A 27,328-nucleotide genomic window follows, 5' to 3' on the forward strand; every position below is an offset into this window, starting at 1 on the left:
TTTTCTCTAACCCTTTCCAAGTGAAAGCTTTCCATGGGTTTGAGGTATTTGCATCCTTGACATGGCCATAATTATTTCAATAGTGCACATTAACTGTGGACTGTATTTCCTCCCTACCCTGAACATAGTGGCCTGTGAACTATGCTTCTCTACTAATTATAAACTTGTAATTGTTAAAAAGGAATTATAACAATAAAAATGAACCCTGGGATGTAATGTGCTTCTTATGCTCTCTGACCCTCAGTACTCAATTTCCCATTTTAGTTCTTCCACATCCTTCAGGAGAGATGATTTGCTCAACCTCTCTCACTTTTCTCTACAATTGAATATTCAAGATTAAAATAATAAAAGGGTAATGCTTGATTTTAATGTAACAAAACAAACCTTTTTGGATACTAGACTATATTTAAAATAATTTATTTCATGGTTTTGTTTCAAACATTGGATTAGTAGCTTCATAAATAAGTTAAGTCACTGATTTTTGTCATATATTTATTTCTTAAGCTAATTCTTGCGAATAAATGAACAACTTTGGGGAAAATATTCTTTACTTGCAAGGCAAGAATATCAGGAAGATGTATTTCCTTTGAGTTTTATGACAAACATAGAGATTAGGTGGGCAAATCACCCCCATAATGTCTAAACTTCTATTAAGCATTTTATCTGTTGTAAGCTACACATTTTATTCAAATATTGTTTTGATCCGGATCTTAATTTTTAAACAGTTTCCACTGGGAATGCAATACAATGTCATGCATCTTCTTTGAGCTCTTGTAAAACTAAGAGACAAACATGAACATTTATTGTCTGTAAAATTTTTTGTCTGTAAAATTCAGTTGGCCTGTTAGTGCCACTGAAAAGAAAAGCAAGCTATAACTATTTTCCTACAAATTTAATTTGTCAACCTTCACATAACATTGCCATAAATTGCTATAGAATATGCTTAAATCTCAATGAGCTTCATTGAGAATCACATATTTATATATCATATATCATATATGTCACATATAAAGAAAATTTAGAATAATAAAAATCACTCAATAATTCAAAATATATTACTTTTATAAAAACTAATCTTGAATCTGCTTTCTCTGGTTTTCTTCTTCTCCCTGTAAAGATTGAAATAAATATATCTTAGCTCACAAAGTGATGCCCAACACCTACCTGCCTTTGGATGAATTGGAAGAGGAAGAGTTTATGCATTTTCCTCTATTGAATTAGGTCACAAAACTCATTGGAATGAGTTCATAATATCACTTAAGAGATTCTCAGTATAATCATACTAATCTGTGAAGAAATTAACTTACTCAAGTATTATATCAAACAAGAATAGTACTAATTTTAAAGTTAAGTCAAATAATACAGAAGCAGCCAGAATTTGGGTTGAATTCTTTTGATGCATTTTGATGTCTCAAAATGTCACTTAAACATGGTTGAGCAAATGTCCTTATTGTGTACTTGAGAATCTTTTGGATATATGCCTAGGAGTGGTATAGCTGGATCTTGAGGAAGCACTATTCCTAGTTGTCTGAGAAAGCGCCAGATTGCTTTCCAGAGTGGTTGTACAAGTTTACATTCCCACCAGTAGTGGAGGAGGGTTCCCCTTTCTCCAGGACCTCTTCAGCATGTGTTGTCATTGAGTTTTTGATCTTAGCCATTCTGTCATTTTGATTTGCATTTTCCTGATGGCTAATGAGGTTGAGCAATTCTTTAAATGTTTCTCTGCCATTCGATATTCCTCTGCAGAGAATTCTCTGTTTAGCTCTGTACCCCATTTTTTAATCGGACTACTTGATTTGTTGCTGTTTAACTTCTTTGGTTCTTTATATATACTGGATATTAGCCCTCTGTCAGATACAGGATTGGTGAAGATCTTTTCCCAATCTGTAGGCTGTCATTCTGTTTTGATGACGGTGTCCTTTGCTTTACAGAAACTTTTCAGTTTCATGAGGTCCCATTTATTGATTGTTCCTCTTAGAGCCTGTGCTGTTGGTATTCTGTTCAGGAAATTGTCTCCTGTGCCAATGTGTCAAGGGTATTCCCCACTTTTTTTTTCCAACCAATTTAATGTGTCTGGTTTTATGTTTAGGTCTTTGATCCACTTGGACTTCAGTTTTGTGCAGGGTGATAAGTATGGATCTCTTTTCATTTTTCTACATGTAGACATCCAGTTAGACAAGCAACATTTGTTGAAGATGCTATCTTTTTTCCATTGAATGGATTTGGCATCTTTGTCAAAAATCAGGCGTCCATAAGTGTGTGGATTTATGTCAGGGTCTTCTATTCTATTCCATTGATCCACCAGTCTGTTTCTATGGCAGTACCATGCAGTTTTTAGTATTGTTGCTCTATAGTACAGCTTGAGATCAGGGATGGAGATACCTCCTGAAGATCTTTTACTGTAGCGATTGTTTTAGCAATTCTAGGTTTCTTGTTGTTCCATATGAAGGTGAGAATTTTTCTTTCAAGGTTTGTAAAGAATTGTGTTGGTAATTTGATGGGAATTGCATTGGATCTGTAGATTGCTTTTGGTAAGATGGCAATTTTTATTATATTAATCCTGCCTAGCCATGAGTATGGGAGATCATTCCATCTTCTGATATCTTCTTCTAATTCTTTCTTCAGAGAGTGGAAATTTTTTTCATACAAGTCTTTGACTTGCTTGGTTAGGTTCACACCAAGGTACTTTATAGCAGCCTTATTTGTAATAGCCAGAAGCTGGAAACAGCCCAGATGCCCCTCAGTGGAGGAATGGATGCACAAATTATGGTATATCTACACAATGGAATATTACTCAGCAATAAAAACAAAGGAAATCATGAAATTTGCAGGTAAACGGTGGGATCTGGAAAAGATCATCCTGAGTGAGCTTTCCCAGAAGCAGAAAGATGCACACGGTATATACTCAATCATATAGACATATAATATAGGATAAACCTACTAAAATCTGTTCACCTAAAGAAACTAATCAAGAAGGAGGACTCTTGCTAAAATGCTCAATTCCTATCCAGAAAGGCAAAGAGGCTGGACATAAGAAGAAGGAGAAAAGAGGGAACAAGTCAGGAGTCTGACACAGAGGAGCTCTGAAAATCTCTGCCCTGAAGACTATCAATGTAGATACTGAGACTTAAGGGCAACCTTTGAGCAGAGTGCAGGGAATCTTAGGAAAGAAGTGGGAAACAGTAAGATCTGGAGAGGACAGGAACTCCATAAGGAGAGCAACAGAACCAAAAAATCTGAGCACAGGGGTCTTTCCTGAGACTGCTATTTCAACCAAGGACTATGCATGGAGATAACCTAAGACCCCTGCACAGATGTAGCCCATGGCAGTTCAGTATCCAAGTGGGTTCCATTGTAATAGGAACAGGGACTGTCTCTGACATGAACTGATTGGTCTGCTCTTTAATTTCCTCCCCCTGAGGGGGAAGCAGCATTACCAGGCCACAGAAGAAGACAATGCAGCCACTCCTGATGAGACCTAATTGACTAGGATCAGAAGGAAGGAAAAGAAGTCCTCCCCTATCAGTGGACTTGGGGAGGGGCATGCAGGCAGAGGGTGGAGGAAGGGAGAGATAGAGATGGAAGGAGGGAGGGAACCATGGGGGGGATACAAAGTGAGTAAAGTGTAATTAATAAAGAAAAAAATCTGTTACCTCTAAAAAAAATGTCACTTAATATTCTATTTTTCTTTTGGAATAATTTCAGTATTTTTTCCTAATTTTAATGCACATTCAGTTTGCCAACCTGCTTTTTAAATATGTCATAGTTTAAATGGCAAGTATTCTAATATTTAAACCTTTTCAAATGTTTCATTAGATTTATGAGAGTAGAAAGTTATGAATTTATTGTCACATGAACTAGTGTTGTCATGTGACAATACTAAGTAGTCAATTCAATAATGTAATCTCTACAATTCAATTCAACAATTCAATAATGTAATCTCTACAAAAGGTATCTCAGGATCCTTCTGCTTTTGTCTCTTCAGCTTCTCCAACCAGTGTGTGTCACCATAATTGGCTGAGAGTGGAAAAAAAAGACTTCTTCAGGAAAGAACATGCCAAATGGTTATCCAATATTATATGCTCAGCCCTAAAAACATACACATAAGTAATATTATATAGACTGAGACAGTTATATGTAGGAATACAAATGTGTATACATATACAGATATGCAAATAATGATAATTAATGAAAAAACTACGAATTTGAAAGAGAGCAAGAAGGTACATATGAAAAGGTTTGAAGAAGAAAGGGTAGAGGAGAAGTAACATATTTATATTAAAAATATCAAAAATAAAAAGAAACATTAAAAAGTTTTCTCACCTCAATCATTAAAGGGCTCTCTAAAGAATGATGTAATTTCATTCTATATGTTAACCTAAATAATGTAGACTGCATAGGTAAATAATAAATTCTTTGTTTCTTCATGTTTGTATGGGGATAAATGGGTAGGTAAGTAGGTAGCACATATATTTGTAGACATGAAGAAAGCATGATCTTTGTGCTTGTGCACATACATACAAATACATTAGACAATATGACTATTTTCAACTGTTGCACACTACTTAATTATCTTGCAATAAGTTCTGGAATGAGCTTTCAGTTATGTGTTTGAATAGATTAACAGTCTTTTAAGCATCTGGGATTAGTTTATCTGACCCACTGAACCACTACTGGGTTAAAGGACTCTGTTATGCCTGGATTATGATATGGGTGCTTGAAACTTAAAACTTAAAACTTATGTATTTAAAAACTTAAAACTTATGTGTTTCTCTTTGCACAGCATAAAGTTATCTTACTCACAAATCCATTTCCAGAACATAGTAATGGTAATTTTTAATATTTGTCAGCAACTATCAGTTTATTCCACAATTTTGTGACTGAATTCTTCATTTTGTTATTGCTGAAAGTGTAAACCATAGGACTGAGCAATGGTGTCAAGACTGTGGTAAACACAACAGCATTTTTCTCAAAGGAGAATGCAGATGTAGACCTTGCATATGTTAATATGCATGGAACAAAGAAAAAAACCACAACAGTAATGTGGGATCCACAGGTAGAGAGAGCTTTAAATTTCACTTCAGAGCTGTGAGCTCTCAAAGAGTACAAGATGACATCATACGAGACAAGCAAAATAGAGAAGATTATGATGCATATAGACCCACTGTTGGCAAACACCAAAATGACAAATATGTATGTGTCAGTGCAGGCAAGCTTCAGCAATGGGAACAAGTCACACATGTAGTGATCAATAATATTGGGACCACAGAAGGGCAGCTGCAAAGTGAAGATAATTTGTATGATAGAATGCAAGAAACCTCCTGTCTAGGCCACCATCACAAGATTGCCACAGAGCTTCCAGTTCATGATGGAAGAGTAGTGAAAGGGTTGCAAATGGCCACATAGCGGTCATAGGCCATGGCTGTCAGGACAATCACCTCAACTCCTGCAAAGAAGTGCCTAGTAAACAACTGTGTCATACAACATTCAAAGGAAATGGTCTTCCTTTCATAGAAGAAGTCTACAATCATCTTGGGTGTGACAGTAGAAGAGGTGCATGCATCCAGTAAGGACAGGAATATCAAGAAGTACATGGGGGAACCAAGTAGTGCAGGGATGTAGATGATGGTCACCACAATTATCATGTTGCCTCCAATAGTTGCAAGTTCATTCACTTGAAAAACTGGCTGCGCTGTGAATTTGTTTAGAACAGTGAGGTGTGTTGAAACATCAAATGAATCAATCTTCACTTTACTTAAGAAAATTCTGTCTGTTGTCTGTGAGCCAAATATTGAAATTTCACTTTTACTTCATCATTTTAAAATGTGACCACAGCCCGGCTAGCTCAGTCGGTAGAGCATGAGACTCTTAATATCTTAAAATGTGACCAGGAGGGAACATAAGTTCCACAAGGAGACCAACAGAGCCAAAACATCTGGGCCCAGGGGGCCCTGCAGAGACCAATCACCAACCAAGGACCATGCATGGAGACGTAGACCATAAGCAGCTCAGTTTCTATGTTGAGTTGTCTAGTAAGAGGAGCAGGGGTGTCTCTACAAGGACTCAGTGGCCAGCTCTTTGGTTACCTTTCACTGGGGCTCGGGGGGGGGGGCAGTCTTGCCAGGCCAGAGAGGAAGAGGATACAACCAGCCAGTCCTGATGAGACCTGATAGGCTAGGGTCAGATAGTAGAGGATGAGGACCTCCCCTATCAGTAGACTAGGGAAGAGGTGTAGGGGGAAAAGAAGGAGGAAGGGTGAAAATGGGAGGAGATGAGGGTGGAGGTTACAGCCAGAACACAAAGTGAATAGATTGTAATAAATAATAATAATAAAGAAAAAATTTTAAAAAGGACATGAAACTAAATAGATTTTGAAAGCTGAAATAAAAATGTCTAAGAAATATTTAAAAAACAAAATGATTTCCTTGTTTTTAATACCTGAGTAGTATTCCATTGTGTAAGTGTACCAGAATTCCTGCATCCATTCATTAGTTGAGGGACCTCTAGGTTGTTTCCAGTTCTGGCTATTATGAATAATACTGCTATGAGCATAGTTGAGCAAATGATCTTGTATGGTTTAGCGTCTTTCAGATATATGCCCAGGAGTGGTATAGCTGGATCTTGAGGTAGTACTATTCCTAATTTTCTGAGAAAGCACAAGATTAATTTCCAAAGCAGTTGTAAAAGGTTACATTCCCACCAGCAATGGAGGAGGGTTCTCCTTCCTCCATATCCTCTCCAGCATGAGTCATCTCTTGAGTTTTTGATCTTAGCCATTCTGATGGCTGCAAATTGGAATCTCAGGGTAGTTTTGATTTGCATTTCTCTGATAACTAAGGACGTTGAGCATTTCTTTTTATAAAAAAATATATTTATTATCATTTATTATTATTTATTCAATTTGTATCCCAGCTGTGTTCCCCTCCCTCATCTTCTCCTAATCCCACCCTCCCTTCGTCCTCTACCCTATTCGCCTACCCTAGTCCACTGAGAGCAGAGGTCCTCCTCCCCTTCTATTTGGCCCTAGACTATCAGGTCCCATCAGGACTGGCTGCATTATCTTGCTTTGTGGACTGGCAAGGCTGCAACACTCCCCACTCCCAGGGAAAGGTGATCAGAGAGCCTGGCACTGAGTTCATGCCAGAGAAAGTCCCTGCTTACTAGGGACCTACTTGGAGACTAAGTCTATGGGCTATATCTGAACCTGAGTTTTATGCCCTCTCCATGCATTGTCCTTCGTTGCGGTGTCATTCTCTTCAGGGCCCCCAGGGCTCAGATTTTATGGCTCTGTTGGTCTCCTTTTGGAGCTCTTGGCCCCTTCAGGTCTTCCTATCTCTCCCCTTCTTTCATAAAATTTGTTTTCTGCCCAAAATTTGGCTGTGAGTCTCAGCCTCTGCTTCAATACCTTGATCAATCGTCTTTCAGAGGCTCTCTGTGGTAGGCTGCTGTACTGTTCCCTGTCTTCTCCAGCTTCTGATATCTATCACGTTTGTCCTTCTGAATGAGGATCGAACATCTTCCCTAGAGTCTTCCTTGTTAACTTCTTTAGGAGTATGGATTTTAGCATATTTATCCTATATTATGTGGCTAATATCCACTTATGAGTGAATATATACCATGTGTGTCTTTCTGCTTCTGGGTTACCTCACTCAAGATGATCTTTTCTAGTTCCTACCATTTGCCTGCAGATTTCATGATTTCCTTGTTTTTAATAGCTGAGTAGTATTTCATTGTGTAAATGTACCACAATTTCTGTTGAGCATAGCATTTCTTTAATTGTTTCTCTGCCATTAGATATTCCTCTTTTGAGAATTCTCTGTTTAGCTCTGTATCCCATTTTTTCTTTTCTGTTTTTTTCTTTTCTTTTTATTAATTATAGTTTATTCACTTTATAACCCAGCTGTAGCCCCCTCCCCATCCCCTCCAAATCCCACCCTCCCTCACTCTTCTTCTCCTATGCTCCTCCCCTAGTCCAATGATAGGAGAGTTCCTCCTCTCCTCTCATCTGACCCTATCTATCAGGTCTCATCAGGACTGGCTTTTTTGTTCATGTCAGAGAAGGTCCCTGTTCCTATTATTGTTCCTATCTTGGACATGAGCTGTCCCATGGGTTACTTCTGTTCTAAGTTATTTCCATGCATGATCCTTGTTTGGAGTATCAGCTCAGAAGAGACCCCTGTGCCCAGATGTTCTGGTTCTATTGCTCTCCTTGTGGAGCTCCTGCTCCCTCCAGGACTTTCTAACATACTTCACAATAGCCACAAAGACATAAAGTACCTTGCTGTAACTTTAACAAAGCAAATCAAAGGCTTGTATGAAAAGATTTTTCAGTCCCTGAAGAAATAGAAAAATATAACAGAAGATGGAAAGATCTCCCATGGATTGACAGGATTAACATAGTAAAAATGGCCATCTTACCAAAAGCAATCTACAGATTCAACGCAATTCCCATCAAATTACCAACACAATTCTTTACAGACATTGAAAGAAAAAAAATCTCAACTTCATATGTACCACATTTTTTAATTGGCTTACTTGGAAATTCAATTAAAATTACTTTGACATAGAACCCTTGCTCAGCCTCCAAGTGGGTTTCCTAGCAAGAGAGACAGGGGCTGTCTCTGACATGAACTCAGTGGCCAGCTCTTTGATCAAATTCCCTTGGGATTGAAGCCTTACCAGGTCACAGGGGAAGATGATGTAGCCAGCCCTGATGAAACTTGTTAGGCCAGTGTCAGATAGAAGGGGAATAGTGGAAGAGGGAAGGAGGATAGGGGGAGAAAAGAGAGGGTGGGTAGGTGTGACTGGGAGGAGATGGAGGAGGATATGGCCTGGATACAAAGTGAATAAATTGTAATAAATAAATAATGAAAATCAAAGTGAATAAATTGTAATGAATAATAAATCTATAAAAGAAACTTCAAGATTAAATAAAAGAATAAATAAATAAATGAATAAATAAATAAAATGTGACAAGAACTTTATAAAAAAAATCATCCTGTTTTTATGAAAACAAAATGATATTACTGGGACTATAAGCTACTATAAACTATGCAGGATTTAACCCCTAGTAAAAAAGTATGTGGGAAAGTTTACTTATCCTATTTAATTTGTTCAAAATATATAATGAAAATATTAAAATAAAGCAAAGTATAGGTCTGGGGTCTTAAGTGACCCAGGTGTCAACACCCAGGAGGTCTCCACAGAGTCTACTGGTAAAGACTGAAATTGTTTTCTCAGTGAAATTGTTTTTTCAGAGCAGCATTGTTTTTTTTTTTCTGCCATCTCCCTCTTTCTGTAAAGGTTAAATAATTTTATTACTTTGTTTATATGAGAAAAGCGTCTTTATAATGGCAGCACAATAGATGTTGAAGAATCAGTAGGGAGGGACCAATCGGCTAAACATGAAAACTGGGGAAGCATGTATCTGAAGAAGAGACCACTCATTGAGTAGAATTTAGGCTTTCTAGACTTAATTACTTGTCAATTGTTAACACAATATGATTTCTTCTGAAAATGTAGTTTTATAATGTTTATGATTTGAAATCTGTATGAATTAATTATAAAATATTTTCATAAACAGCCTACCTGCTCTTCTCTAAGGATGATGCAGAAGGTCAAAAAAAAAAAAACCCTCAAAATGTCACTCATGGTAATTGCCTCATGTGTTTCACTTTCACAAACATTGAATAGAAAGAAGTACTAAAGTTTTTTATGGTGTTATATAAAAATTAATTCTGGAACCGAAAATCTGTAGGAAGAGATACTAAGAGTTAAGAATAAATGGCCTAAATGGCCCTGAGCAATGACATTCGCCAGAAAATTCAATTTTAGATAAACTCTTGATGTGCATAGCTAAAGCTGATAAGTGCTATTCACCATACTTATGTAAAAGGCAAAACACCAAAATACTTCATTTCATAGCTACAAGATATGATAGTTTCAATGCACAGTACTACCTAATGTTCTTAATAATTAGTGGTAGAATATAAAGACGATCTTGTGAAAAAATAAAGCCCTCACTGATAGGTTCCAAGATAAACAATATTCATTGTTAATTTTAAAATCAAGTAAATCTATAAAAACTCAAAAGTTTAAAAAGCAACAAATCAAAGAAATAGTGCAAGGCATGAAAACAGAATTAGAATCAATAATGAAAACACAAAATGAGAAAACCCTTGAGCTGGGGAACTTGGAGAAAAGAGCAGGAACCACAAAAGTAAGCATCACCAACAGAATACAAGAGATGGAAGAGAGAATCTCTGGAGCTGAAGACTCACTTGCAAAAATTCATACTTCTCTCAAAGAAAAAGTAAAATCAGAAAAGTTCCAATCACAAAATATCCAAGAAATCAAGGACACTATGAAAAGACAAAATCTAAGAATAATAGGAATTGATGAAAAAGAAGACTCCAGGCTCCAAGATCCAGAAAATATTTTCATGAAAATCATAGAAGAAAATTTTCCCAACTTAAAGAGATGTCTATAAATATACAAGAGGCCTACAGAACTCCAAATAGACTAGACCAGAAAAGAAACATATCAGCTTACATCATAGTCAAAACAATAAATCTACAGAAAAAAGAAAAGATGCGTCTAAAACAAAAAGGGGGAACTGTAGAGAGCTGCGGAATGCTATGCCTTAAAGATGGAGCTGGTTTCCGCCTTCCACCTTCCCGATGGTGAGTGTTCTCTGTCACGAACAACTCCACATTTGGCTAAGGCCGAGAATCTGGCTTGCTTCCATGTATGTGGACCTATCTGCATTGCCCCCGTGGCACGCCTGGGTTGGCTACCCAGAGGCTATTTAAGCTGTGGGCTGGCTTTCCCCGGGGTCCGAGGATTGTTCAATGTTCCTGAATAAACTGCATTGAAAAAAAAAAAAAAGCAGCAAGGGAAAAAGGCCAAGTAACATATGAAGGAAGACCTATCAGAACCACACTGGACTTCTCATCAGAAACTATGAAAACCAGAGGGCCTGGACAAGTATCATGGAGACTCTAAGAGATCACAAATGTTAACCCAGACTACTATAACCTGCAAAGCTTTCAATCAACATGGATGGAGAAAACAAAATATTCTAGGACAAAACTAAATTTATACAATATCTACACATCAAACCTACCCTATAGAAGATACTAGAAAGAAAACTCCAATCCAGCGAAAACAACTTCACCCAAGAAAACATGGAATACAGATAATATCCCAACAAAAATGAAAAGAAAACAAGCAATGAAACAGGATAAGATCACTGACTCCATTACAAAAGGAACTAACATGCATTGGTCACTATTATCTAGCAATATCAATGGACTCAAATCACAAATAAAAAGACACAGACTAACAGAATGGTTGCGGAAACAGGATCCAACATTCTGTTGCATCCAAGAAACGCACCTATGCAACAAAGATAAATACTACCTCAGAGTAAAGGGCTGGAAAATGGTTTTTCAAGCAAATGGTTCCAGAAAACAAGCTGGAGTAGCCATCCTAATATCTAATAAAATAGACTTTCATCCAAAGTTAATCAAAAAAGATAAGGAGGGCCACTATATTCTCATCAAAGAAAAAATCCACCAAGAGGACATCACAATTTTGAATATCTATGCCCCAAATACAAGAGCACCTACATTTATAAATGAAACAATATTAAAGCTTAAATCACACATTGATCCTAATACCCTAATAGTGGGAGACTTCAACACTCCACTCTCACCAAGGGACAGATCAAATAGACAGAAAACAAATAGGGAAATAAAAACACTTACAGACACCCTAAATCAAATGGGCCTAATAGACGTCTACAGATCTTTTCATCCAAACTCAAAAGAGTACACCTTCTTTTCAGCACCTCATTAAACCTTCTCCAAAATAGACCATATAGTTGGTCATAAAGCAAGCCTCAACAGATACAAAAAGATTGAAACAATCCTTTGTATTCTATTTGACCACCATGGACTAAAGCTGGACCTCAACAACAGAAATAACAAAAAGCCAACACGCACATGGAAACTGAACAACTTGTTACTCAATGACAGCTGGGTTAAGGAAGAAATAAAGAAAGAAATTAAAAACTTCCTAGAATTCAATGAAAATGAAAGCATAACATACCCAAATTTATGGGACACATTGAAAACAGTGCTCAGGGGAAAATTTATAGCACTAAGTGCCTGCAAGAAGAAATTCGTAACATCACATACAAACAACTTAATGGACTAACTGAAAACCCTTGAAAAAAAGAAGCAGATACACCCAAGAGGAGCAGAAGGCTGGAAATACTCAAACTCAGGGATGAAATCAATCAATTAGAAACAAATAAAATTATTCAGAGAATCAACGAAACAAAAAGCTGGTTCTTTGAGAAAATCAACAAGATAGACAAACCCTTAGCCAAACTAACTAAAAAGCAGAGAGAATCTATCCAAATCAACAAAATCAGATGAAAAGGGTGACATAACTACAGACACTGAGGAAATTCAAACAATCATTAGGTCATACTACAAAAGCCTATATGCCACAAAATTTGAAAACCTAAATGAAATGGACAATATTCTTGATAGATTCCATCTTCCAACATTAAGTCAAGATCAGGTAGAAAGACTGAATAGCCCTATATCCCCCAAGGAAATTGAAGCAGTCATTCACAGTCTCCCCTCCAAAAAAAGCCCTGGGCCAGATGGTTTCAGCGCGGAATTCTACCAGACCTTCAAAGAAGTGCTAACACCAATTCTCCTCAAACTATTCCACAAAATAGAAACAGAAGGTACATTACCAAACTCATTCTATGAAGCGACAGTCACCCTGATACCTAAACCACACAAAGACCCAAGAAAAAAAAGAGAACTTCAGACCTATCTCTCTTATGAACATTGATGCAAAAATACACAATAAAATACTTGCAAACCGAATCCAAGAACACATCAAAGATATCATCCACCACGACCAAGTAGGCTTCATCCCAGGCATGAAAGGGTGGTTCAACATATGGAAATCCATCAATGTAAACCACCACATAAACAAACTGAAGGAGAAAACCACATGATCATCTCCTTAGATGCTGAAAAAGCATTTGACAAAGTCCAACACCCATTCATGTTTAATGTCTTGGAGAGATCAGGGATACAAGCACATATCTAAATATAGTAAAGGCAATATACAGCAAGCCTATAGCCAACAGCAAACTCAATGGAGAGAAACTTAAATCAATCCCCCTGAAATCAGGGACAAGACAAGGCTGCCCACTCTCCCCATACCTCTTCAACATAGTACTTGAAGTCCTAGCCAGAGCAATAAGACAACTAAAGGAGATCAAGGGAATACAAATCAGAAAGGAAGAGGTCAAAGTGTCACTATTCGCAGATGATATGATAGTATATATGAGTGACCCCAAAAATTCAGCGGGAGAACTCCTCCAGCTGATAAACACCTTCAGCAAAGTGGCAGGATACAAAATCAACTCAAAAAAATCAGAAGCCCTCCTGTATACCAAAGACAAAAGGGCCGAGAAAGAAATTAGGGAAACAACACCCTTCACAATAGCCACTAATAACATAAAGTACCATGGGGTGACTCTAACCAAGCAAGTGAAAGACCTGTTTGAGAAAAACTTCAAGTCTCTGAAGAAAGAAATTGAAGAAGATATCAGAAGATGGAAAGATCTCCTGTGCTTATGGATTGGTAGGATTAACATTGTGAAAATGGCCATCCTGCCAAAAGCAATCTACAGATTCAATGCAATTCCCATCAAAATACCAACTCAATTCTTTACAGACCTTGAAAAAAAATTCTCATCTTCATATGGAGAAACAAAAAACCCAGAAACTCCAAAACGATCCTGTACAGCAACAGATCATCTGGAGGTATCTCCATCCCCGATCTCAAGGTGTACTACAGAGCAATAGTAATAAAAATTGCATGGTATTGGCATAGAAACAGAAAGGAGGATCAATGGAACGGCATAGAAGACCCAGAAATAAGCCCACACACCTATGAATACTCGATTTTTGACAAAGAAGCCAAAACCATTCAATGGAAAAAAGACAGCATCTTCAACAAGTGGTGCTGGTCCAACTGGATGTCCACATGCAGAAAAATGAAAATAGATCTATATTTATCACGCTGCACAAAACTAAACTCCAAGTGGATCAAACCCTCAGTATAAAATCAGATACTCTAAATCTGTTAGAAGGAAAAGTGAGGAACAGCCTAGAACTCATTGGCACAGGAGACAACTTCATGAACAGAACGCCAACAGCACAGGCCCTAAGAGCAACAATCAATAAATGGGACCTCATGAAACTGAAAAGCTTCTGTAAAGCAAAGGACAACATCATCAAAACAAAACTACTGCCTACAGATTGGGAAAGAATCTTCACTAACCCTTTATCTGACAGAGGACTAATATCCAGTATATACAAAGAACTAAAGAAGCTGAAAAGCAGCAAACCAAGTAATCCAATTAAAAAATGGGGAACAGAGCTAAACAGAGAATTCTCGACAGAGGAATATCGAATGGCAGAGAAACACTTAAAGAAATGCTCAACCTCATTAGCCATCAGGGAAGTGCAAATCAAAACGACCCTGAGATATCACCTTACACCCATCAGAATGGCCAAAATGAAAAACTCAAGTGACAACACATGCTTGAGAGGTTGTGGAGAAAGGGGAACCCTCCTCTACTGCTGGTGGGAATGTAAATTGGTACAACCACTCTGGAAATCTATCTGGTGCTTTCTAAGACAATTAGGAATAGTGCTTCCTCAAGACTCAGCTATACCACTGCTAGGTATATACCCAAACTTTGCTCAAGTACACAAAAGGGATACTTGCTCAACCATGTCTATAGCAGCTTTATTTGTAATAGCCAGAACCTGGAAACAACCCAGATGTCCATCAACGGAGGAATGGGTACAGAAATTGTGGTATTTTTACACAATGGAATACTACTCAGCAATCAAAAAGGAGGAAATCATCAAATTTGCAGGCAAATGGTGGGATCTAGAAAAGATCATTCTGAGTGAAATATCCCAGAAGGAGAATGACAAACACGGTATATACTCACTTATATAGACCTATAAGATATGATAAACATAATGAAATCTATACACCTAAGAAAGATAATCAATTGAGCAGACATGGGGTAAGATGATCAATCCTCATTTAGAAAGACAGATGGGATGTGCATTGAACGTATGACAGGAGTCTACTGAGCGCATCTGAAAGTAGCAGTGTTTTCAAAGCAAAGACTCATGACCAAACCTTTGGCAGAGTACAGGGAATCATAAGAAAGAAGGGGAGTTAGTCTGATGGGGAAAGGATAGGAGCTCCACAAGGACCAAATATATCTGGGCACAGGGTCTTTTCTGAGACTGACATTCAACCAAGGACCATGTATGGATATAACCTAGAACCTCCACTCAGATGTAGCCTGTGGTAGCTCAGTAACCAATTGATTTCCCAAAGTGAGGGGAACAAGAACTATTTCTAACAGGAACTCAATGACTGGCTCTTTGGTCTCCCCACCCCCGAAGGGAGGAGCAGTCCTGTTAGGCCACAGAGGAGGGCTTTGCAGCCAGTCCTGAAGATACCTGATAAAACAGGATCAGATGAATGGGGAGTGGACTATCAGTGGACTTGGAAAGGGGCACAGTGGAGATGAGGGAGTCAGGGAGGGACTGGGAGGGAATAAGGGAGCTGGACACGGCTGGGATACAGAGTTAATAAAATGTAACTTATAAGAAAAAATAAAATTAAAAAAAAAGAAGATAAACAAGAAAGAGGACCTGGGGTAAGATGATCAATCCTCACTTAGAAAGACAAATGGAATGTGCATTGGACATAGGAAAAAACAAGTAACAGGATGGGAGCCTACCACAGAGGACCTCTGAAAGACTCTACCTAGCAGTGTATCAAAGCAGAAACTGGGACTCATGACCAAAGTTTCGGCAGAGTGCAGGGAATCATGTGAAGGAAGGGGGAGTTACTGTGACATGGAGAGGACAGGAGTTCCACAAGGACCAAATATATCTGATCGGTAGGATTAACAGTGAAAATGGCCATCCTACCAAAAGCAATCTACAGATTCAATGCAATTCCCATCAAAGTACCAACACAATTCTTTACAAACCTTGAAAGAAAAAGTCTAAACTTCATATGGAATAACAAGAAACCCAGAATTGCTAAAACAATCCTCTACAATAAAAGGTCTTCTGGAGGTATCTCCATCCCTGACCTCAAGCTACACTAAAGAGAAATACTAATAAAAAACTGCATGTTATTAGCATAGAAACAGAAAGGAGGATCAATGGAACTGAATAGAAGACCCAGAAATAAACCCAAATATCTATGAATACTTGATTTTTGACAAAGAAGCCAAAACCATTCAATAGAAAAAAGACAGCATCTTCAACAAATGGTGCAGGTCCAACTAGATGTCTACATGCAGAAAAATGATAATAGATCCACATTTATCACCCTGCACTAAATTAAATTCCAAGTGGCTCAAAGACCTCAACATAAAACCAGATACTCTAAATCAGTTAGAATAAAATTGGGGAAGAGCCTAGAAGTTATTGGCACAGGAGACAACTTCCTGAACAGAACACCAACAGCACAGGCTCTAAAAGCAACAATCAGTAATTGGAACCTCATGAAACTGAAAAGCTTCTGTAAAGCAAAAGACACTGTTGTCTGAACAAAATGACAGCCTACAGACTGGGAAAGGATCTTCACCAACCCTATATCTGACAGACCTAATATCCAGAATATATAAAGAACTAAAGAAGTTAAAAAGGAACATATCAAGTAATCCGATTTAAAAAAATGGGGTACAGAGCTAAACAGAGAATTCTCTGTAGAGGAATGTAGAACGGCAGAGAAACACTTAAAGAAATGCTCAAAGTCCTTAGCCATCAGGGAGATGCAAGTCAAAATGACCCTGAGATTTCACCTGACACCCATTAGAATGGCTAAGATAAAAAACTCAGGTGACATCACCTGCTGGACAGCTTGTAAAGAAAGGGGAACGCTTCTCCATTGCTGGTGGGAATGTAAACTTGTACAACCACTTTGGAAATCAATCTGGACCTTTCTCAGACAATTAGGAATAGTGCTTCCTCTAGATTGGCTACACCACTCCTAGCCATATATCTAAATGATGCTCAAGTACACAACAAGAACAATCACGGGGTTTTTTTTTTCAACCATTTTTGTAGCAACTTTATTCACAATAGCCAGAACTTGGAAACAACCCAGATGCCCCTCAAATGAGGAACTGATACAGAAAGTGTAGTACATTTACACAATGGAATACTACTCAGCAATTAAAATTAATGAAATCATGACATTTGCAGGAGAATAGTGGGAACTGCGAAATATCATCCTGAGTGAGGTATCCCAGAAGCAGAAAGACTCACACGGTGTATATTCACTTTTAAATGGATATTAGACCTATAAAATAGGATAAACATGCTAAAGAAGCTAAACAAGAAGGAGGACCCAGGGTGAAATGATTAATCCTTGCTTAGAAAGACAAATGGGATGGACATTGGAAGTCAGAGAAAAGAAGAAGCAGGACAGGAGCCTACCATAGAGGGACTCTGAAAGACTACACCTAGCAGTGTATCAAAGCAGATGCTGAAACACATGGCCAAACTTTGGGAAGAATGCAGGGAATTATATGAAAGAAGGGGGAGTTAGTATGACCAGGAGAGGACAGGAGCTCCACAAGGACCAAATATATCTGGGCACAGAGGTCTTATATGAGACTTTCTCCAACGAAGGACCATGTAGGGATAAACCTAGAACCCCTGCTTGGATGTAGCCCATGGCAGCTCAGTATCCAGGTGGGTAACCTAGTAAGGGGAACAGGGACTGTCTCTGACAGGAACTCAATGGCTGGCTCTTTGACCTCCCACATTCCTTGAGGGAGGAATAGCCTTCCTAGGCCACAGAGGAGGACATTGCTGCCAATCCTGAAGAAACCTCATAAGCTAGAATCAGATGGAAGGGGAGGAGGACCTCCCCTATCAGTGGACTTGGAAAGGGGCAGGGATGAGATGAGGGAGGGAGGGTAGGACTGGGAGGGAATGAGGGAGTGGGCTACAGCTGGGATACAAAGTAAATAATCTGTGATTAATATTTAAAAAATAAAAATTTAATTAAATGAAAGAAAACAACCCATAACTTTCTTAGCTTAGAAGTCTGATTCCAAAGTACTTTCAATGTCTGTCTCATTAGGAGCCCATGGCCCATTGAAAAAGAACAGTTTCTGCCTTCCTTATATAAAAATAACATAATCCATAGTCCATTTGATATAGTAATACAGTTCAGAGACTTAACAGTAGGAGTTTTAGAAAATAGGAAATCTGTTAGGAAAATACAGTCTAGAGAAATAAAGTGGTGGATTTGTTCAGATTCTTCCCAGTACCATGCTATACTCTCAGGCTCTGTGGATACTGTATCCCTGTGGATACTGTTCCCACAGAACTATAGCCTAATCCTCCTGTCCCAAGTAATGGACTGCTAAATACTGCCATGGACATCTTCACAGCTCACTAATAGGAAGTCCAGTCTTATTTTTTTTGTGTAATAGGAAGAATTCAAAGTAGTTGGAATGCAGCAGTGAATGAAAGAAGCCACCCATCCCCCAACAATCATGTACTTTACATTGTTATAACCAGATAGCAAACATCAGTTTTTCTAACTGAATACTACTGAGAGTAAACTTTCAGGAGTAGGTTACTTGTGGAGTGGGTTATAAATCAAATCAGACAATTAATCAAACAACATTTGTGCTAAGATTGTAGAAGCATATCATATTGGTAGGTCACTGCTATAGATTATATTTAGAGGTTGCAGCTAATTTCCTGGATATCTTTCTCCTCTGGTAGCATACAGCGTATCTTCTAGTACCATGAACACTAGTCAACTGTGGTAAAGCCTCTAGTTAGCATGCAGCCCTACAGCTCCATGTGCAATGAGATATGTAAGAATTGTCTTCAATAATAGGGCCTTACCTTTGTGGAGAGCCTTGTGGGCTCTGTGTTCTTGCCCCAGCATCCTGTCCTGCTTTGAAGTGAGACAGAAAAAGAGAGAACAGATCCTCAAGAACCAGCAGCCTAAGGGGTCCAGTGATAGACACCTCCCTGTCTTGCCCAAGGTCATTGGCCTGGTCCCAGGTACCCTCATGGAAGACCAAAACAACCTGCTCAGCAAAAGGTAGGTAGTCTGGCTGTACTATGCCAGTATCCATCCAGGGCTTCAGAACTCAGGGGTGTCTTCTCTACACTCAAGACACAGCAGCCAGATCCCATTATTGAGGTGGATGGAGCAATGGCTTCTGACCTCTTCACAGTACTTTCCACCAGCCAGCACTTCACAGAGGACCAGTGGCTGAACATGCAGGCCTTCTCCATACTATGAAAATGGCTGTTTCACAGTGACCCCGAGGAACCAAGCAGTCCAGATGCAGATGACAAGTCAGAGCTGGAGGATTCCACCCTGTCTATGCTCTCTGCTTCTTCCACACCCAACCAACTGCTTCTTTCTCAGGAGCAACTGAGTGAGATGGCCTTTGAGTACTGCCAGCACCTATTGGAGCAGAACAACTGGAGAGCATTGAGGAAGTGGGGTGTTCACCTACAAAAAGCTTGCCTGATGAAACTGATGCTGAGACTCACAGCCAAACACTGTTCAGAGTGCAAAGAGACTTGTGGAAGAATCAGAGGATGTATAGAAGGGAGAGGACAGGAGGGACACAAGAAGACCAACAGAGCCAACTAAACAGTGCTGGGGCGGTGGTGTGTAGATGACAGGACTTGCAGAGATTAAAGCACCAACCAAAGACCATGTGTACACTAGGACCTAGGCTCCCTACACAGATGTAACCAATGGGCAGTTCTGGCTTCATGTGAGTTACCTAGTAAGGGGAGCAATTAAGGAATGGATACAGAAATTGTGGTAGTTTTACACAATGGAATACTACTCAGTAATTAAAAAAAGAACAAGGAAATCATGAAATTTGCAGGCAAATGGTGGTATCTGGAAAAGATCATCCTGAGTGAGGTATCCCCAGAGCAGAAAGACACACGTGGTATATACTCACTTATTTAGATCTATAAGATAAGATAAACATACTAAAATATGTGCACCTAAAGAAGATAAACAAGAAAGAGGAACCAGGGTAAGATGATCAATCCTCACTTAGAAAGACAAGTGGGATGGGCATTGGATGTAGGAGGAAAAAAGAAACAGTACAGGAGCCTACCACAGAGAGCCTCTGAAAGACTACCTAGCAGTGTATCAAAGCAGACACTGAGACTCATAACCAAATGTTCAGCAGAGTGCAGGGAATCATATGAAAGAAAGGGGAGTTAATATGTCCTGGAGAGGATAGGAGTTCCACAAGGACCAAATATATCTGAGCACAGGGGTCTTATATGAGACTGATTCTCCAACCAAGGACCATATATGGATATAACCTAGAACCTCTGCTCAGATGTAGCCCGTGATAGCTCAGTATCCAAGTGGGTACACAGTAAGGGGAACAGGGACTATTTCTGACATGAACTCTATGGCAGGCTCTTTGACCTCCCCACCCCCAAGAGAGGAACAGCCTTGCTAGGCCACAGAAGAGGATTTTGCAGACAGTTCTGAGGATTCCTGATAAACCAGGGTCAGATGAAAGGGGAGGAGGACCTCTTCGAGTAGTGGACTTGGAAAGGGGCAGGGAGGAGATGAGGGAGGGAAGGGGGGTTGGAAGAGAATGAGGGAGCAGGATACAGCTGAGATACAGAGTTAATAAAATGTAACTAATAATAAAAATAAATTTAAAAATTAGAACAATAAAGAGATGCATGCTATAAAAACAAAAAGAAAATGCCTTTGTAAAATTGGTCTATTGGCAAGTCTGTAAAGGCATTTTTTTAATTAGTAATTTATGGGAGAGGGTCCAGCTCATTGTGGATAGTGACATCCCTGGGCCTGTAATCATTGATTTCATCATGAGAAAGCAAGCATGGTAAGCCATGGAGACTAAGCCAGTAACCTGCCTGTAACCTCCATGGCCTTGCCATCAGCTCCTGCCTCCAGGTTCCTGTCCTGTTTGAGTTACTGATTTCCCACAGAGATAAAATATTATGCGGAAATGTAAGTTGAAACAAACACTTTCTTGCCCAAGTAACTTTGGTCATGGTGTTTCTTTAGAGCAATATTAACCTTAAGACAGAATGTTGTCAAACTGCCTTCTAATATTTATGTTCATGTCCATTGATTAGTGCTACTTCCAGCCTTGGTCAGAGAAGCTTCCTATTATTTTGGGTGGTTGTCAGTGCAAAGAATAATAACTGCTCAATGTGCTGAGAATAAGTTACAGTGAGTGCTCATTAGAAGATGGATTATCTATATCAACATCACCAAGAATCAAATCACATCATGGAAAATTGCACAGAAAGAATGTAAGACCCTGAAGATAAAGAAGAGTGCTGTGACATAGCCATATCACATTAAATTAATGAACATATGAATCCACGGAAGCTATGGTTACTTTTAGAACGTGTACAAAGATTAGACCAATGACAAAATCCCAGTATTAAAAGGAGAGGTATTTGTTGGCTGTTCTCTTTATGCATGAATAGGATCTTTTAAGATTTTTTCCATTTATATTGGAATGTCAACTAATGCTGCTGTATAGATCTTGTTAAGGTGGCCACAGGGTTAATGTTTCATGAGTATGAGTGTAGCTCTCTATCTTAAATAGAAGACACTGTCTTAAAGCAGACATTCTGGTTCCTTGGTTCTTGAAGCAAAGTCAAAGGAGCGAAATAAAGGCATATAAATAGGAAAGAAAGCAGAATATTTTTCTTTCTTTCTTTTTTCTTTTAGTTTTTTTTTTTTTGGCAGATAATGTGATATATATGTTAGACCCTGAAGACTCAACCAGAAAATTATTAGATATTATTAAGTAATTTCTTTTTTAACTATTTTATTTTTATTAATTATAGTTTATTCACTTTGTATCCCCCCATACTTCCCTCCCTCCTCCCCTCCCAGTCCTATCCTCTCTCTTCCCCACCCGTGTCCCTCTCCCAGGCCACTGAAAAGGGAGGTCCTCCTCCCTTTTTCTCTGACCCTAGTCTATCAGGTCTCATGAGGTGTGGCTGCATTGTTTTCTTCTGGGGCCTAGTAAGGCTGCTCCCATGTCAGGGGAAGGTGATCAAAGAGCAGGCCAATTAGTTCATGTCAGAGACAGTCCCTGTTCCCATTACTATAGAGGCCACTTGGATACTGAACTGCCATAGACTACCTCTGTGCAGGGGTTCTAAACCATCTCCATGAGTGGTCCTTGGCTGGAGTATCAGTTTCAGAAAAGACCCCTGTGCCCAGACTTTTAGGATCTGTCACTGTCCTTGTGGAGCTCCTGTCCTCTCCAGGTCTTAACTATTCCCACTTCTTTCATAAGATTCCCTGCACTCTGCCCAAAGTTTGGCTTTGAGTCTCAACATCTGCTTCAAAATCATGGAGGATAGATCCTTTCAGAGGCCCTCTGTGGTAGGCTCCTGACTGTTCCCTGTTTTCTCCCTCCTCTGATGCCCATCCTCTTTGCCTTTCTGAATGGGGTTTGAACATCTTAGCCAGAGTCTTCCTTCCTGATTAGCTTCCTTAGGTGTACAGATTTTAGTATGTTTATCCTATATTATATATCTAATATCCACTTATGAGTGAGTATATACCCTGTGTGTCTCTCTGCTTCTGGGATACCTCACTCAGGATGATCTTTTCCAGTTCTCACCATTTACCTGCAAATTTCATGATTTCCTTGTTTTTGTTTTTGTTTTTGTTTTTATCACTGCACTTTCTCAGACAATTAGGAATAGTACTTCGTCAAGATCCAGCTATACCACTGCTAGGCATATATCCAAAAGACACTCAAGTATACAACAAGGACATCTGCTCAACCATGTTTGTAGCAGCTTTATTTGTAATAGCCAGAAGCTGGAAACAGCCCAAATGCCCCTCAGTTGAGGAAGGGATACAGAAATTGTGGCACATCTACACAATAAAATATTACTCAGCGATAAAAAACAAGGAAATCATGAAATATTAAGTAATTTCAACAGAAAAGCAGGCATGGAGTCACTATTCTTTCCTAGCTGAAGAGTTGTTGGTAAGTTGCTTCTGGGGGAGAGAAAGTCACTCAAATTTGTAATTTTGCCACTGGAAGCTAGTCTGTGCTCCAGTAAATGTCCTTACACCATACACATATAACTAGCACTAATTGGACTTAAGAGGATAAAGAAAAAAATTTAATGGGAAGGCATTAAGTAGAAAGAGATTTTATCATGTGGTTGGATGGATATTATAACTACACATTGTACAGATACATGAAATTTACAAAGAATAAATTAAGTTTAAAAAATAGGAATCTCAGATCTCCATCTTTGGTGATTAAAATTAGCATGACTATTCTTTTGTAGGTGTTTCTGGCAATATTCCATCTCCCCTTGGATTTTGACTCATTTCTTGTATGGCTTCTTCTAGCTTCTACAACTTTCTTTTCTTTTTTTTATTTTTATTTTTTTTATCAGTTACATTTTATTAACTCTGTATCCCAGCCGTGTCCCGATCCCTCATTCCCTCCCAGTCCCTCCCTCCCTCCCTCCCTCATCTCCACCATGCCCCTTTCCAAGTCCACTGATAGAGGGGACCTCCTCCCCATTCATCTGATCCTGTTTTATCAGGTATCTTCAGGACTGGCTGCAAAGCCCTCCTCTGTGGCCTAACAGGACTGCTCCTCCCTTCGGGGGTGGGGAGACCAAAGAGCCAGTCATTGAGTTCCTGTTAGAAATAGTCCCTGTTCCCCTCACTTTGGGAAACCAATTGGTTACTGAGCTACCACAGGCTACATCTGAGTGGGGGTTCTAGGTTATATCCATACATGGTCCTTGGTTGAATGTCAGTCTCAGAAAAGACCCTGTGCCCAGATATATTTGGTCCTTGTGGAGCTCCTATCCTTTCCCCATCAGACTAACTCCCCTTCTTTCTTATGATTGATTCCCTGTACTCTGCCAAAGGTTTGGTCATGAGTCATTGCTTTGAAAACACTGCTACTTAGAGTCTTTCAGATGCACTCAGTAGACTCCTGTCATATGTTCAATGCACATCCCATCTGTCTTTCTATATAAGGATTGATCATCTTACCCCATGTCTGCTCAATTGATTATCATTTTAGGTGTATAGATTTCATTATGTTTATCATATCTTATAGGTCTATATAAGTGAGTATATCCCATGCTTGTCTTTCTCCTTCTGGGATATTTCACTCAGAATGATCTTTTCTAGATCCCACCATTTGCCTGCAAATTTGATGATTTCCTCCTTTTTGATTGCTGAGTAGTATTCCATTGTATAAAAATACCACAATTTCTGTACCCATTCCATCGTTGATGGACATCTGGGTTGATTCCAGGTTCTGGCTATTACAAATAGAGCTGCTATAAACATGGTTGAGCAAGTGTCCTTTTTGTGTACTTGAACAAACTTTGGGTATATACCTAGCAGTGGTATAGCTGGGTCTGGAGGAAGCACTATTCCTATTTGTCTTAGAAAGCGCCAGATAGATTTCCAGAGTGGTTGTACCAGTTTACATTCCCACCAGTAGTGCAGGAGGGTTCCCCTTTCTCCACAACCTCTCCAGCATGTGTTATCGCTTGAGTTTTTGATCTTGGCCATTCTGATGGGTGTAAGGTGATATCTCAGGGTCGTTTTGATTTGCATTTCCCTGATGGCTAATGAGGATGAGCATTTCTTTAAGTGTTTTTCTGCCATTCGATATTCCTCTGTCGAGAATTCTCTGTTTAGCTCTGTTCCCCATTTTTTAATTGGATTACTTGGTTTGCTGCTTTTCAGCTTCTTTAGTTCTTTGTATATACTGGATATTAGTCCTCTGTCAGATAAAGGGTTAGTGAAGATTCTTTCCCAATCTGTAGGTAGTCGTTTTGTTTTGATGACGGTATCCTTTGCTTTACAGAAACTTTTCAGTTTCATGAGGTCCCATTTATTGATTGTTGCTCTTAGAGCCTGTGCTGTTGATGTTCTGTTCAGGAAGTTGTCTCCTGTGCCAATGAGTTCTAGGCTGTTCCCCACTTTTTTTTCCCAATTGATTTAGGGTATCTGGTTTTATGTTGAGGTCCTTGATCCACTTTGACTTTAGTTTTGTGCAGGGTGATAAATATGGATCTATTTTCATTTTTCTGCATGTAGACATCCAGTTGGTCCAGCACCATTTGTTAAAGATGCTGTCTTTTTTCCATTGAATGGAATTGGCTTCTTTGTCGAATATCGAGTATTCATAGGTGTGTGGATTTATTTCTGGGTCTTCTATGCCATTCCATTGATCCTCCTTTCTGTTTCTATGCCAATACCATGCAGTTTTTATTACTGTTGCCCTGTAGTACAGCTTGAGATCAGGAATGGAGATACCTCCAGATGATCTGTTGTCGTACAGGAACGTTTTGGAGATTCTGGGTTTTTTGTTTCTCCATATGAAGCTGAGAATCTTTTTTTCAAGGTCTGTAAAGAAATGAGTTGGTATTTTGATGGGAATTGCATTGAATCTGTAGATTGCTTTTGGCAGTATGGCCATTTTCACAATGTTAATCCTACCAATCCATGAGCACGGGAGATCTTTCCATCTTCTGATATCTTCTTCGATTTCTTTCTTCAGAGACTTGAAGTTTTTCTCAAACAGGTCTTTCACTTGCTTGGTTAGAGTCACACCAAGGTACTTTATGTTATTAGTGGCTATTGTGAAGGGTGTTGTTTCCCTAATTTCTTTCTCAGCCTTTTTGTCTTTGGTATATAGGAGGGCTTCTGATTTTTTTGAGTTGATTTTATATCCTGACACTTTGCTGAAGGTGTTTATCAGCTGAAGGAGTTCTCTGGTTGAATTTTTGGGGTCGCTCATGTATACTATCATATCATCTGCAAATAGTGACACTTTGACCTCTTCCTTTCCGATTTGTATCCCCTTGATCCCCTTTAGTTGTCTTATTGCTCTGGCTAGGACTTCAAGTACTATGTTGAAGAGATATGGGGACAATGGACAGCCTTGTCTTGTCCCTGATTTCAGTGGGATTGATTTAAGTTTCTCTCCATTGAGTTTGATGTTAGCTATAGGCTTGCTATATATTGCCTTTACTATGTTTAGGTATATTGCCTTTACATATGTTTATATGCCTTGTATCCCTGATCTCTCCAAGACTTTAAACATGAATGGGTGTTGGACTTTGTCAAATGCTTTTTCAGCATCTAAGGAGATGATCATGTGGTTTTTCTCCTTCAGTTTGTTTATGTAGTGGATTACATTGATGGATTTCCGTATGTTGAACCACCCTTGCATGCCTGGGATGAAGCCTACTTGGTCATGGTGGATGATATCTTTGATGTGTTCTTGGATTCGGTTTGCAAGTATTTTATTGAGTATTTTTGCGTCAATGTTCATAAGAGAGATAGGCCTAAAGTTTTCTTTTTTTGTCGGGTCTTTGTGTGGTTTAGGCATTAAGGTGACTGTGGCTTCATAGAATGAGTTTGGTAGTGTTCCTTCTGTTTCTATTTTGTGGAATAGCTTGAGGAGAATTGGAGTTAGCAGTTCTTTGAAGGTCTTGTAGAATTCTGCGCTGAAGCCATCTGGTCCAGGGCTTTTTTTGGAGGGGAGACTGTAAATGACTGCTTCGATTTCCTTGGGAGATATAGGGCTATTCAGTCTTTCTACCTGATCTTGACTTAGTTTTGGTAGATGGAATCTTTCAAGAAAATTATCCATTTCATTTAGATTCTCAAATTTTGTGGCATATAGGCTTTTGTAGTATGACCTAATAATTGTTTGGATTTCCTCAATGTCTGTGGTTATGTCCCCATTTTCATTTCTGATTTTGCTGATCTGGATAGTTTCTCTCTGCTTTTTAGTTAGTTTGGCTAAGGGTTTGTCTATCTTGTTGATTTTCTCAAAGAACCAGCTTTTTGTTTTATTGATTCTTTGGATAGTTTTATTTGTTTCTAGTTGATTGATTTCAGCCCTTAGTTTGATTATTTCCAGCCATCTGCTCCTCTTGGGTGTATCTGCTTCTTTTTTTTCTAGGGTTTTCAGTTGGGCCATTAAGTTGTTTGTATGTGATGTTACGAATTTCTTCTTGCAGGCACTTAGTGCTATAAATTTTCCTCTGAGCACTGCTTTCAATGTGTCCCATAAATTTGGGTATGTTGTGCCTTCCTTTTCATTGAATTCTAGGAAGTCTTTAAGTTCTTTCTTTATTTCTTCCTTAACCCAGCT

The 27,328-nt window shown here is 38.9% G+C and overlaps 2 pseudogenes; one reads left to right on the plus strand and one right to left on the minus strand.

Annotated features, from left to right (window-relative positions):
- Positions 1–4,836: 4,836 nt before the first annotated feature.
- Positions 4,837–18,542, minus strand: LOC132652852 (olfactory receptor 4C15-like; annotated as a pseudogene).
- A 434-nt stretch (positions 18,543–18,976) lies between these two features.
- On the plus strand, positions 18,977–23,512 carry LOC110544715 (AP-5 complex subunit zeta-1-like; annotated as a pseudogene).
- Positions 23,513–27,328: the final 3,816 nt, after the last annotated feature.

This window comes from Meriones unguiculatus, chromosome 3, assembly GCF_030254825.1.
Source record: "Meriones unguiculatus strain TT.TT164.6M chromosome 3, Bangor_MerUng_6.1, whole genome shotgun sequence".
Lineage (NCBI taxonomy): Eukaryota > Metazoa > Chordata > Mammalia > Rodentia > Muridae > Meriones > Meriones unguiculatus.